A 14,473-nucleotide genomic window follows, 5' to 3' on the forward strand; every position below is an offset into this window, starting at 1 on the left:
CCAATCCAAGAGTTATGAACAGTTTAACAAACAGCAGTTCCTGACCTGCGGTCTGCGACACTTACTCAGAGGGGTCTATGACTGTTTAAAAATTAATTATTTACAACAGTTAAATAAACTATACTCACTTAAAAAGCAAAATGCAAACTGATTTTGTTTTAAATGTTCAGCAAATGTGTAAGGATTTTAAATTGGAGGGTCTAAATGTAGTTGGTAAGCGGTGCATGAAAAGCAAACATGAATAGAGAGGGTTGTTGGTCTCGATTGAAGCACTATGCTAGTATGAGCTGACAAAAAGTGAGGACATTATAGGAAGAAAAAAAAGACAAAGTGAAATGCTAGTGTCTAGCATATTGCTTTGTCTTTTTTAAATAGAAACATCATTTTGAAATACTCTAACATTCCATTTAAAATAAAAAGTCAAATTTTGTATGTTTTTAAATATGAATTAAAGAAAATAGTTCATGAGCTGTGTGTTTGGTAGAAACATACTTGTTTCTGTAGTTGTATTTGTTTGAGGTTCAAATTGTAGAAAACAAACTTGGGTTTGAGTCCCCAGTTTTCAATAGTTATTCAGCAGGGGTCCACAAAAGTCAATACCGATGCAAAAAACTTAAAAAACATTACTACCTCCCAACATCAATTTCCCACAAGATATTACAACACATGAGATCTATGGTGTGAGAAGTTGGCCTGGTATATGCTGTCCACTAATTAAAGTGCAAACACAACAGTTGATGGACAGAATGCAGAACAATGTCATACATTCACCCCAGTACAGAGATCTGGGCCTAAATCCATCGTTTTTTTGCTCACCATGCCATTCCAGTTTGAACCCAGCCATATGCAAATCAGTCTTGACCCTGTACCTCATGGGAACAGTCCAGCCCGAACTGCCAGGCCAGGTCCTGCCTGGACTGAAACCAAGCATCCTAGGACCGGTTTCGGGGTTTCACCCCTCTTCAGCCAGGATAGCTTGATTCCAGCGGCATGGAGAGCACGGGACTCACGTCTGAGCATACTCGTCCCCCTCGGGGTGACAAATGCAAAACAAGCATTGGCATAGCCAATAGGTCTCGCTTTTGGGACCTTATTAGTATTTAGTTATGCAACTGTTGCATGGCTAAACACTTATAAGGTCCCAAAGGCAAGACCTATTGGCTATGCCAATGCTTGTTGGGATAATGAGGCGACTCACTAAAACTTCCGTAAACTGGCTTTTCTTGGTGTCTTATACCTTCCTGCGCACCCTAGCGGCAGTGTGCAAGCTTCCACCGCAACACTCCGGAAAGCCTGCAAGCATTCTTCACCAATAAAGCCAGCATGCAAGAGGTGGCAGCTGTACAAGCACGCAGCCTGCATACCGAAGACGGCACCCGTTTCAGAGTGCAAGCAACGCTTTCATACCTGCTGCAGCGCATCCGGCGAGTCACAGGAAGCAACAGTGGGCAATCTTACTTCGCATCAAAGGGTGCAGATGCTCGCTTCCTCTGCAGACGTAGTCCACATGTAGCTGCAGCGTGACTGTTAACACCCCCGCCCCGCCTCCACACAGGCAGGGTAAGTCTCAATTGGACTTGTGCGTCGTTGCGCACCGAAAGTGAAATGGAGGAATGGGGTTTGATTTTAGGGTGTTGTATGGTTGACGTTTGTGTTTAAATATGGGGGCGATTTACACTTTCGTTTGTAGATGTGCTAATATGCAGGCAATGAAGTGAATGTCCGAGCTCTTTCCAGTCGGGAGGACTTCCTGCCGTCACTTGCTGATGAGAAGTGGCGTAGTATGAACGAGCACATTACACTTGGGGGGTGATATAAGGATGCTGTGTGTACAGCCTCTGTGCCCCAGCGCAGTAGAGAGCAGTGTGTATTTGGTGTTACCGTCCAACTCTGCTGCTGATTCGCTGAAGGCAGTACAATTTCCAGATGTAACTGTGGGGACTCGAGGAGCTATTTACGAAAACAAAGGAATTCTCGAGAAGCAGAGATGTTGAAATAGAGTTGGACGAGCCGTGCGGCCGCCATTGTTGGCTTAGTTTCCCGGTCAGCCGTGATTACATGCGGCGTTACGTACTGTAAAAAAAAAAAAAATGCACATTAATAGTAATTACATTTTTTTTTTTTTTAAAGTGTGCACCTGCAAAATATTAAGCGTGGCGTCCGTGTTGTTGTTAATGCTGAAAGTTTAGGGAGGCGCCCGGGTAGTGGGGGGGGGGGGGGGGAGCAGCGATGCGGTGCAGCAGTCAGCAGGGTGAAAAAAGCACGAAGTGGGATAAGGGAGGGGGTAGGGGAGAGAGGCACGCAGGCTAGCAAATGGTGAGCACTTTCGCGGCCGCTTTGATGTTCTCAGTGGCCGTGCAGCTCACTGAGAACATCAAAGCGGCCGCGAAATGATCACGCAGGCTGCCAAATGGTGCGCGCGCCCGGCGCACATGCACTGTATTTGGAGGCCTGAAAGCACTAGTTTGCACTTCCAAATCCCCCATTTACTAAAGCTCTCGCCAGAGCAGCGGTAAAGTGCTGGCACAGGCGAGATCTAAACAACAGTTGATGGACAGAATGCAGAACAATGTCATACATTCACCCCAGTACAGCGATCTGGGCCTAAATCCATCGTTTTTTTGCTCACCTGGCTTGGCAGTTCGGGCTGGACTGTTTTCGTGAGGCACAGGGTCAAAACTGATTTGCATGTGGCCAGGTCTAAACTGGGGTGGCATGGTGAGAAAAAGAATGATGGATTTAACCCAGATCTCTTGATTGGGGAGAATGTTTTGATTTGTTCTGCATTCCGTCCATCAATTGTGTGTCTTTTGCTTTCTCGCCCTAGTGCACCGGGTATGCCTAAACGTAGGTCCTGTGCTCACTGTGCCACTGGATTCAAGCTATCCTGGCTGAAGAGGGGTGAAACCCCGAAAATCGGTCCTAGGATGCATGTTTCCGGTCCAGGGAGGACCTGGCTTGGAAGTTCGGGCTGGACTGTATCCCGTGAGGCACAGGGTCAAAACTGATTTGCATGTGGCCAGGACTAAACTGGGGTGGCATGGTGAGCAAAAGAATGATGGATTTAACCCAGATCTCTTGACTGGGGGAGAATGTTTTGATTTGTTCTGCATTCCGTCCATCAATTGTGTGTCTTTTGCTTTCTCGCCCTCAGTGCGCCGGGTATGCCTAGACGTAGGTCCCGGGCTCACTGTGCCACTGGATTCAAGCTATCCTGGCTGAAGAGGGGTGAAACCCTGAAACCGGTCCTAGGATGCAGGTGTCCGGTCCAGGGAGGACCTGTCTTGGCAGTTCAGGCTGGACTGTTCCCGTGAGGCACAGGGTCAAGACTTATTTGCATGTGGCCAGGTGTAAACTGGGGTGGCATGGTGAGCAAAAGAATGATGGATTTAACCCAGATCTCTTGACTGGGGGAGAATGTTTTGATTTGTTCTGCATTCCGTCCATCAATTGTGTGTCTTTCACTAATTAAAGTGGGCACCTTGTACCAGTCCAAACAACCCTTATTGATGATTAGGTTAAAGACAACCTTTATTGAAAGCTATCCTAGTGGTAGCTTTGGAGAGCAGCCTTCAGGCTAAGTCTCGAAGGAATGTAAAGCAGCTCTGTTTTCCCACCTCCATCACTTGCAAATGTACATGATGTGAGAAGTGCAGCACATTAGAAAGGTTATACAGAGTTCACATAGCAGGTTCAAATATGATTATTTTATCGTTTTTTAGGTCTCGGCTAGCGAAGGCTGCGCTTGCGCAGTCTCGCTCGTGAGATTTAATGACTTGGAGAAGAGGGGCTTGAACCCGCCCCTCTTCTCTCCTCTTCTCAATTGGCTGGCCTCTTAAATGCTGGCCAGCCATTGGAGAAGAGGTTTGTCTCTCCAAACAAGCCCCGTCCTTTTCGGATTCGGGGGCGTGTTTTTTCGATTCTTTCTCTTTTTTGAAGCCTGCCCCTTATTCACTGGTGGGCGATTTTCTTTTTTTTTACGGACGTGCTCGTGTTCACTCGGGAGGAAGGCAGGCGCGATGCAGCCTCGGCTCCCAATTCCCGACGACGAACCCGAAGTGGAAGTTGCTGCATTACAAACCCCAAAGGAAACTAACAACATTTGTGTGAGTGCAAAATTGTGCCACTTGGGCTCCCGTACACTTCCCAGACCAGGCGCACCCACCCCCATAGTCCGCTCCCCTCTTCTGGAGTCCCGAACTTCAGAAAACTTCCTGCGGGGTTTGCAGCGGTAGTTGTAGTAGAACAGCCCCTTACAGGCACCAGGACCTACAATATCGAATTTAAGACTTACCTGACTTGTATGGAGAGTTTAACAGTCCCTCATTACACTCAAAAGTACTTCAGAAAACCTTAAATCAACATACGTTAAAACGAAACCTGGTTGAACGGGAAAGCGTGCTATGGGAGGATCTACGCTGTGTCTACGCAGCGGCTGTAGCGCATATAAAACCTATGATTGGTTGCAAAAGTGAATGACACGCCTGTAAAAAAGGATCTCAAATTTGCATAAAATGCTTGGCCTGCTTGTCCGGAAGTGTCTGCTTGTAGTGCCCCGGAAGTCATTACCTTTGAGGTTTTAGGATTACGATAGTGATTGTATGGCTCGATCTGAGCTGTTTCTTGTTGTGTTGCGGACGTTCTGACAGCGGACCCAACTCGTGCACTTAGAGCTCCCCCTTGTGACTTAGACGTCAGTGCCTGAATGACTGTCAGCGTTTTCACAGCGCTAAGCATACATGAGCCCTGAAATGGAAGGAGTTAGTCTGTGAGGTTTTTCCTCATCCATGTGTAGTGCGGCCAGCGCAGCAAGGTATATATTGAAGCCCCCAAAAACCTAGACCGAGAGTTCCTTAGAGAAGGGACATCGCTGTTGCGGGTTTCGGAGGGAATTCGAAAATTGGATTGAAATGAGTGCTGCGGGGTGATCACTTCAACGTTAAAACAGCTTCGATTATCGAAAACACGCAGACTGGCGTGCTTGGGACCCTAAATGAGGTGACTGGGTCATGTTTTTAGGTCTTATATAGTGAAAGGTTTTGTGGAGCTTCACGGACCCAGAACAGGTGCAAATGGGTAGCGCAAGCTTCATTCACACATAAAACAAGTACAACAGATCACCAACAGTGTAAACCTACAGTTCCAGTAACATGTGTGATTTTTTTTCGAGGGTTGAATATTCATGCTTGCAGTTTGCCGTCAATGGCTGTAATATCTCTAGGGGTTGAAGGTGCTTATTATGCATGGATGTTGACAAACAGAGGTATTCTCACCCTGTCTTATGCTGATGCTTTTATCAGTATCTCTGCAACTCAGTTTCGCGCAGAATGGTTTTCCTGTCTTCTTGCACCTGTTCTGCTCCTTTATCAGTTTGGGCATCGCTTAATGTAGAGCTGGTGGTGCTTCTGTCTCCTTTACGTCAGGTAGTGGCTGTGTTGCCTTTGGAAGGGTTTCCCTCACTTGTGCTGTAGTCGGTAGACAGTTCCTAATTTAAATCTTGTTGTCTTCATACCCACAGAGGCCAACACACACACACATCTGTGGCTGCAGGCAGGGTTGGGCTCCCCCAAACACTTCACCTGTGTAATGACTGGGCACCGACCAAGGAAGGAACACCAGCCAGCATCCACTGCACCCTACGATGGGCACTCCAGGTCGGGACGGACGGTAGAAGAGCGCTGCGGGGCCAGGGCCAGGTCAGCCCTCGCGCCCTTATTATCCGAAATCTCAGCACATGTATCCACCTTTGTACATCCAGAGACTGCCCCATTCCGCCTCTTCTACGCTCTTCACTCCCTTCCGTTCAAGCCACAGGTGAGCTGGAGAGAGTCTGGGACATGCCGGGAGTAGGAACAGGCCCTGGTCCCGTGCTCACGCATCACGGACCCGTTAGGAATAACCACTGCCAACCCACCGAATGATGCTTCATCACAGGGAACTAGTGGAGTTCCGCCCCGGCACCCCTCTGCGCCCCTTGTTCTATACTATTGTTGTAGGGTTTGTGACACGCTTTCATGGATAGAGGTCAGTTGATCCTGGGCAGAAACTCACAAACCACACAGGCTCAGCAAGGCCCAACACAGGCACTGAATGAATGTGTAACTGCAGGTTCAAGCAGGGAGTGTGTGTATGTGTGTGTGGCTCTGTGTGGGTGGCTTTTTTTGTAGGTGGCTCTATGCGTGGGTGGCTGTCTGTGTGTGGGTAACTGTGTGTGTAGGTGGCTCTGTGTGGATGGCTCTATTTGTGTGTGGGTTGCTCTATGTGAATAGCTCTGTGTAGGTGGCTCTGTGTGGGTGGCTCTGTGTGTGGGTGGCTTTGTGTGTGGGTGCAAATGCAATAGGTCTCGCATTTGAGAGAGATTAAGCTAGTGACATTGTAAATAACAATGCTGTTTCTTTAAATGTTTTAAAAACAAAAACATAAAACAAAAATAATGTCATGAGCAATGCCAATAGCTCTAACTTTAACAATGCCGAGACCATTGCATTGTAAATGCTTGTTTCAAATACTTCTCTGTGAGATTTGCCATTTGAAAACTGCAAATGGACTGCACACATGCTTATAAACTGACATGTAATGTAAACTTTTTCATGAAAAATTGCTATTTTAGGATGCATACTGTGTGTGGACTGTGCAAGTACTATGTACTTTTGGCAAATCTCTCTCTGAGAAAATGTTCTTTTAATTGTATATGTTAGTTAGAAAATGTGGCCATGCTATAAATGGATCAAAAATACACCGTTGCACATTATTTGCTGCATTTCTAGGTGATGAGCAGTTATATCCGGGAGAGAAATATTGAGGATCGGAAAAAGTTTTGGTAACATATTGAAATGATAACCAATTGCACTGCAATGACAAAGGAACTCTGCGGGTGGATAGGAATAGCTCACCTCATTTCTCCTACCATTTGTCACTTGTTGCTTGAGTGATGGACATTGTAAGGAGAAATGAATCATTGGCAGTATTTGGTGCAGGTTGATGGCTAATCTTGATTGTGGACACCCAATATTTGTGTAATGAAACATTGAAACAAATTCAGGTAGTTTCAGAGTGTGTCACTGAATGTTGCTTGCTGTGATTGGTGGCCATCTATAATCAGTGGAAGAGAGTCATTGGTTCTGCTTGTTTTTTTTCAGTTTTTGTTTACCCAGCTCAGATATGCCTCAAAGATTGTCCTGGAGTCCCAACAATACTCAACGCTAACACTTCCTCCTGAACAGCACATTAGACAGAGCTCAGTACAAACACAACAAGCAATGCAGACATTCTACATAGTTAGGTACCAATGCGCTCCCACCAGCACTTTTCTCTAAACAACAAAAAATACACTTTCAACACACCTTATTAGACAGTACACCTCACCACTGTGCAGATATACCACCTAGATGGATACTAAAGTGTCCCCTGCAACATTCATAAGGCAGATCATTATCAGGCCTCAGGTAACACATAAAGGTTGATAGAATGTATTACTAGGGTTTCCACCTTGAAATAGGATCCAATATTCGTTTTTTAGAAATGTCCTCGCCCACATTTGTCTGGCATGCTTCGTCAATGGGCAGCTACAACACCTCCTGTACCATCGGTGGGTATTGGCGAAGGGAAACATCTGACTGTTACAGCGGCATCATACCCTTGATGAATGTGTGACTACAGGGCAATGCTCCTGTGTCTCCCCGGGTTGGGAGAATTAGACCCAATTCCTGGAGAAAACCTCAAGGAACCCCATCAGAACCAAGAGTATCATGAAATTTTTGTGACAAATAACGGGGTGTGTTTCTCGACAACACTAACTTGGACATTTTTTCTGATGTAAATTACGCTGACAGTATAGGGATCTCTAGTCCTGATGAAGGCTGTCGACCCGTAAGGGCGGAAGGAGTATGGCCGAAACATGTTGGCATCTAGATTGTCAGGTAATAATGGCCCATTGACCATCTTAATCTGCTTTTAATCCTTCCAAAAGGAACCCTATAATGAATCAAATAGACTTGGTATCGATTTTAGGCAGTTTCAGTCATTTACCCAATTCCTAAAATCTCTACTCTAGCCCCCTATTGTACACCCCCATGGTAAAGAAGATGTTGTAGCTGCCCAATGTTGAAGCATGCCGCTATAATGTGGGTGAGGGCTTTTCTAAACAAGCATTGAAAATGCAATAGGTCTCGCCTTTGATTAAGTTAAAGCCATTTGCTTTGCTAATGGTATTGTATTCTAGCTTTGCATTATTTAGTGTATATTTGGGATATGTTGTAGTTAGAATTGTTTTGTAGCTGTGTAGTAGTTTAAAGCATAGCATTAGTAGGAAAAGAGCAGTGTTTCAGATTTGGGAGGTGAATGAATAGAAGAATAGTATGTGTGTTAATTTCATATAGTGAGGATTACAATAGCATAAGGCAGACAAAAGGGGCAAGGGGAGAGCAAATATATGCACATATCACATATATACACTAAATAACGTAAAGCTAGAATACAATACCATTAGCGAAGCAAATGGCTTTAACGTAATCAAAGGCGAGACCTATTGCATTTTCAATGGTTGTTTGTTATTTCAGCTGACTCCATATTTTCCTGTGTCCCTGATCTTCTGCATTTCCTCATCTGTTCCGCACAGCTCTGCCTGTCCACACAGATTATTCCTGCCCCTTCTTGCACACTAGGCTTATCATACTGTGACAGCAGTCCCAACATGTGTTTTTGTGGTGCCCACAATTGTCCAGCCTATTTTCACCTACACCCACCACCTTTCACCTCTTACACATACTTTCCCTCCCACGACATGGCTGCTATATTTTGTAGGTGGCCATAGGTGGTTCTTATTCTATATTGCCTTCCCACCTCTCCTTACATATGCCTAGCTGCCCTGGTAACTCCAAATAGACATGTTTATGCTCTTTAATACACACCACCATGATGCGTCTGCGGTCGCAGGGTGTTTATTCTCTGCTCCACTACCTGACCTCTTTATCTGTGAGCAGCTTCCCCAAGTAGGCTTTTCATGCCCCTTCCTGGACACCATGGTCACAATATAGTGACAGTAGCTTTGTGTTGTTCTCTACTGTGCACCCCAGAGACCCCTGATTCTCCTGCCTCTGCATTCGTCATCAACCCCTTACATCCTCCGAATAGACTTACCCAGTTCTTTACTGCGTGGCTTAGCTGCAATTCTGTGGTGGTGGCCCAGGTGGTGGATTTCCAATCTGTGCCCCCATCATCTTGACAATCCTCGTCAGTCCTTTGTCACTTCTGCATAAGTTGTCCCTGACCCTTCGTGCATACTGCATCTGTGATATTATGTTGGCAGTTGTGGAGGTTGTTTTTTCCTTGGTGTGACTAAGACTGTACACTAAGTTGTAGGACTCCTGTCCAGAAGAGTGAGACTACAGTGTGAGGCACACATCAATAAGTGCAGTAAGACATAAAACTCAACCTCAGTGAGTGAAAGTATGCTGCAAGAAGTGAATCATGCACCCAATGAATGAATCTCTGTTCCATATGTGAGACTCCAACCAAATTATTGCCCAGTTATGAGACTTAAGTTATGTGTATTATATGCAGGTTGACACTTTGTCTGTTTATGTACTCTTTAGATTTTTGAAATCTTATTCTGTGTATATTACCTTTAAGATGTCTCACACAATGTTTATTGCGTACTGGGCACAGGGCCGACTGCACAAAATACAAGGCATATGTCTATTGTGTACAGCGGCCCCCAAGACAAAATTGGGATCACTCCCATGGGCTAAGTTGGCCTACAAATGCAAGGTGTGCGCCACACAGTATCTGACCCTTTCCTCAACCTTCTTCACCAAAACTTGCAATGGGCCAATGATAGAATCAAAGCACACACATAGATTCTGAAACAGAGTAGAAGGTAAACCGTCCTTCCGGGATCTTGGACTCTGTAGTCTAAAAGTCCAAGAAAGTGAATAAATAGCACTTTCCATCAAGACCTCCAAAGCTGAAGGCATTTAGGCCAAGCAAGAAGTAGTACCTGAGGAGAGCACAATGCACAGAATACTTTGCATAGAAATCAACTAAATTGCACAGAATACAGAGTGGACCCCGGTTGGAGAGGGGGGGGGGGGCAAACCATATATTAAGAAAGTGCTATAACAACCACGACTTGTGTCAAGACAATGTCCAGAGCTTTGTAGAAGTGCTGGGGACCCAAGCAACCACCCAAGGGGAGAGACTAGGAGCCCCAAAGAGATTGTGTGCAGTGTGGGAACACAACCACGTTCTCCGTACACATCAACGTGTAAGTCGCAGATGCAATTTTTAAAGATTAAGGACCCTTCCCAGTGGACTCTGAAGAAACCCCATGGAAGACAGAAGGTTGGAGAGCCACCATACCTGTGGATACCCTAGTACCCACGTTACCTACACCAGGGAAGCCGGGTGCATAGGTGTGAAGTGGTGTCGGAAACCGCTGTCGAACCCAATGGAGAACTTCAGGAGAGTGCTGCTGCTGGAGAAGGAGAAAGTGTCCGGTGGAATCCGAAAGTGGATTCAGGATGAGAAGTACCTGCAAGCGGAGGGGACAGAGTCTATGTCACTCAGGAGTGACCTGGAAACCTGGAAGATGAATGCCCACTGATGTCGGGTGTTGCAGGAGAGTCGACGGTGACCTTGACTCCGCAGCTGTGAGGACCAGGCGAAGCAGGGGAAGACCAGGAGTCGTGCACGAGCTGTCCCACATCAGATGTCGAGTGCTGAGGGGTCGCTGTCTGTCGGAAGTACCAATAAGCCTTGGCAACTGCAAACAACATGGAAGTCGAAGAAGGTGCAATGTTGGGACCAGCAAGGTCCAGGGGCCTCACCACAAGCAGGGAAGTCAGGGCAGCCCCGAGCAATAAGGGGAGCCCAAAAGAAACAAAGGTGACCCTCAACAGGACCCACAGGTCAGAGGAACTGGAGTCACAAGAGGACCTTGTGCAGCTCACCAAAAGATTCAGACCACGGTGCAAGCAATGCAGTATGGACAAGATTCTGGTCACTAGAGATGCTCGAGTTTGGGGCTACTTGGACCCCGAAGATCTTGGTGGAAGCCATCAGGCCTTTGCAACAGCAAGTCAACGCGGTGCACAGGGGTTGGGTTCCTGTGGTTCCCACGAGAGATACTGGCCTCAAACTTGGTGAGAGGTCAGGTCAGGTCAGGCCTCGAGAGCTATAGGGAACCACCACCAGTGTTGTTGAATTTTTCGGAGTCCGTAGGAGCTCAGGATCAGCAGACCGGTCAGCTTAGTTGCGGTGCCTGCAGATGCAGCGAAGTGACTCCTTCACTTCAAGGGAGATTCCTTCAAGTGTCTTGGATGCCCACAGGCCTTGGGAGGTTACTGTGTTGTGCACAGACACTGATGATGCAGCAGACTGAAAGTCAACCTCAAACGAAGCCCAGAGTGCCCAGACGCTAGAAGTTGAAGTGGTGTCTGAATTGAATCGTGTCCCACGATGAATCTAGGGACCCAAGCACAGGTAAGCCCTTAAGTACACTTAGGAAAGAGTTAGGACGATTCAGAAGACCTCCCAGGGGAGGAACTGGAAAGTCCAGGGGAGGATACGCTCATATCCTTTGCCCATTTTCATGCCAGAGCGGGAGCTAACGGCTCCCAGAGCTGGTTTGGACTAGACCACGGGTAATCGTAGTACGGCCCGCGGGCAGCCAGCGGCCCGGCAAGCCTTCCTTTGCAGCACGCAGACCTTGCACACATCATACCTGTGTGTTTTAAAAACATTTTTTTTAAAGATTGTCAGCAAACACCGCCGGTTACTGCTCTATGGGGGCCTGGCGATTCCAGCGATACTCAGAGTGGAGATGCAGGGGCGCTAAGAGGTCAAATACAACAAAGCCTCATTAACAAGTAAATGGTCTTTTAAAGACCTGTGAAGTACTTGGGTGACTGGCCCCAAAGGGGGGCTTTGATCTGACAGCTCGGGGGTGAAAGTCAGAATTAAAGCCAGTGACAGATGTGACCCAAGGCCCAGTGGTGGGAAACAAACCCCGTGAAGCAGCAAATTCAGAGAGAAAACGAGCTGGCTTTTACATTACACAGGGAGAGGGGGTAGTGGGGGGAGGCTGTCTCTGGGCTGGCGACAGGGATGTGGTATGTGTGCACTGCCTGAGACAGATAAAGACAGAAACAGACAGGGACAGACTGACAGATAGAGACAGAGCCAGATAGAGACATATAGAGACAGAGACAGAAAGGGGGAGACAGAGCTAGACAGAGACAGACTGACAGAGGCAGAGGCAGATAGAGGCAGGGGCAGATAGAGGCAGGGGCAGATAGAGGCAGGGGCAGATAGAGGCAGGGGCAGATAGAGGCAGGGGCAGATAGAGGCAGGGGCAGATAGAGGCAGGGGCAGATAGAGGCAGGGGCAGATAGAGGCAGGGGCAGATAGAGGCAGGGGCAGACAGCGCTAGATAGAGGCAGGGACAGACTGACAGAGGCAGATACAGATAGAGACAGAGGTAGAGAGCGACAGCGACAGAGAGAGACAGCGATAGAGAGAGAGACAGCGAGAGAGAGAGAGACAGCGAGAGAGAGAGAGACAGCGAGAGAGAGAGAGACAGCGAGAGAGAGAGAGACAGCGAGAGAGAGAGACAGCGAGAGAGAGAGAGACAGCGAGAGAGAGAGAGACAGCGAGAGAGAGAGAGAGACAGCGAGAGAGAGAGAGAGACAGCGAGAGAGAGAGAGAGACAGCGAGAGAGAGAGAGAGACAGCGAGAGAGAGAGAGAGACAGCGAGAGAGAGAGAGAGACAGCGAGAGAGAGAGAGAGACAGCGAGAGAGAGAGAGAGACAGCGAGAGAGAGAGAGAGACAGCGAGAGACAGAGGCAGGCAGATAGAGGCAGGGGCAGATAGAGGCAGAGGCAGACAGCGCTAGATAGAGGCAGGGACAGACTGACAGAGGCAGATACAGATAGAGACAGAGGTAGAGAGCGACAGAGAGAGACAGCGATAGAGAGAGAGACAGCGAGAGAGAGAGAGAGACAGAGGCAGGCAGAGACAGATAGAGATAGAGACAGAGAGAGACAGAGAGACGGAGAGGGAGATAGAGGGAGGTAGACAGACAGAGACAGACAGAGGCAGAAACAGGGACTGGGACAGAGACAGCCAAGGACAGACAGAGACAGATATAGGCAGAGACAAGGACCAGGACAGAGACAGCCAGAGACAGAGATAGAGAGGCAGAGAGGCAGAGAGACAGAGAGAGAGGGAGACGGAGAGGGAGAGAGGGAGGGGGAGGGAGACAGAGGGAGGGAGAGGGAGGGAGACAGAGGTGTAGTGTAGTTCCTATATCCCGGATAGGCTCTGCGCATTGGAACAATATACACTATAGTTTTGACATAGGACTAAGGTCAGTATGTCTCTATCGAGTACATTAAACTTAATTACTTGTGTGTGCCAGCTAACTCAGAGGTCACTAGAAACTTCTCGAATAAACAAGACGGGAATCGTTTCTGACAACCGCATAAACACGACAACTTTGTTTCCCTTAGAAACAGAACAATCTCAGAACCGTGGAAACAATAGATAACAGTTTCACTCAGTCAATCGTGCATGCTTCGTTTCTACAGAGTTGCACAGAAATAGAGAGACGGGCCTTTCATTAAAAAGGGTTTATTGAACAGTGTTCATTTCTCATGCAAGAGATATGAACTGCTACAATCGTAAGACAGAATGCAAAGTACAATATGTACAGGGTTAGCAGTAAGATAAAATAATACTGCAATAGTATGGTTTGTAGCTATGGCATATATTCATAAAATACATACATAAATAACACAGACTAAAATGTAAATACTCATCTGATGCTTCTAAATAGTTCTACCCCAGTGTACCTAACCTAAGTGTAGTACGAGGTAAGAAGTAGGTAGTGTTTTCTAAAGTATAGCTAGCTATAGTTTAGTTTTGCCAAAAGTTTCTCTAAGTTCTAGTCTGCTCCATACCTTAGAAAGTGCGAGGTTGGAATCTCTTTTCCGGGACTCGATAGCCAACACCCCACAAGGGGAGTCAGAAACACTGGAGCTGGATTTTCTGCGAGGAGGATGACAGCGTCTGGTCAGTGCATCAGGTGGGAACTCTATCTCCTTCCGAACTTGCCGTGGCGAACCGCAAGTAGGCAGTCAAACTGGACTGTACCGGAACCGTGGTTTGCCAGGGCAAGTGCAGGTATATTTATACCTTGAAGGTGTTTAGGAATGCCTGTATTGACGTAAAAGTCGGGCATTGGAACGTCATGAATGAACCCCTAAGGAATAGATGTTCATGCATAATAAATGAGTTCTTGGAGAAATCAATATCCAAGCAAGGGAATTTCTTAAGGCTTAAGAGTCTGGTTTTCCAAGAACTCGTTGTGACGTGGATGGACGGATGTGGGAGACCATGCCTGTATTTGGTTAGCATGGACAATGCCTAAATAAGGGCTGGATTTTCTATGCCTAAATAAGGGCAAAATGAATTG

At 47.0% G+C, this 14,473-nt stretch overlaps 1 protein-coding gene across 2 annotated transcripts in view; it reads right to left on the reverse strand.

Moving 5' to 3' along the window:
- The window catches only part of LOC146798014 (thymus-specific serine protease-like), a 151,039-nt gene that overhangs the window by 103,540 nt on the left and 33,026 nt on the right, over nucleotides 1-14,473 (reverse strand). The gene's annotated exons all lie outside the window — the stretch shown is intronic.

This window comes from Triturus cristatus, chromosome 9 (assembly GCF_964204655.1).
Source record: "Triturus cristatus chromosome 9, aTriCri1.1, whole genome shotgun sequence".
NCBI classification, from domain to species: Eukaryota; Metazoa; Chordata; class Amphibia; order Caudata; family Salamandridae; genus Triturus; species Triturus cristatus.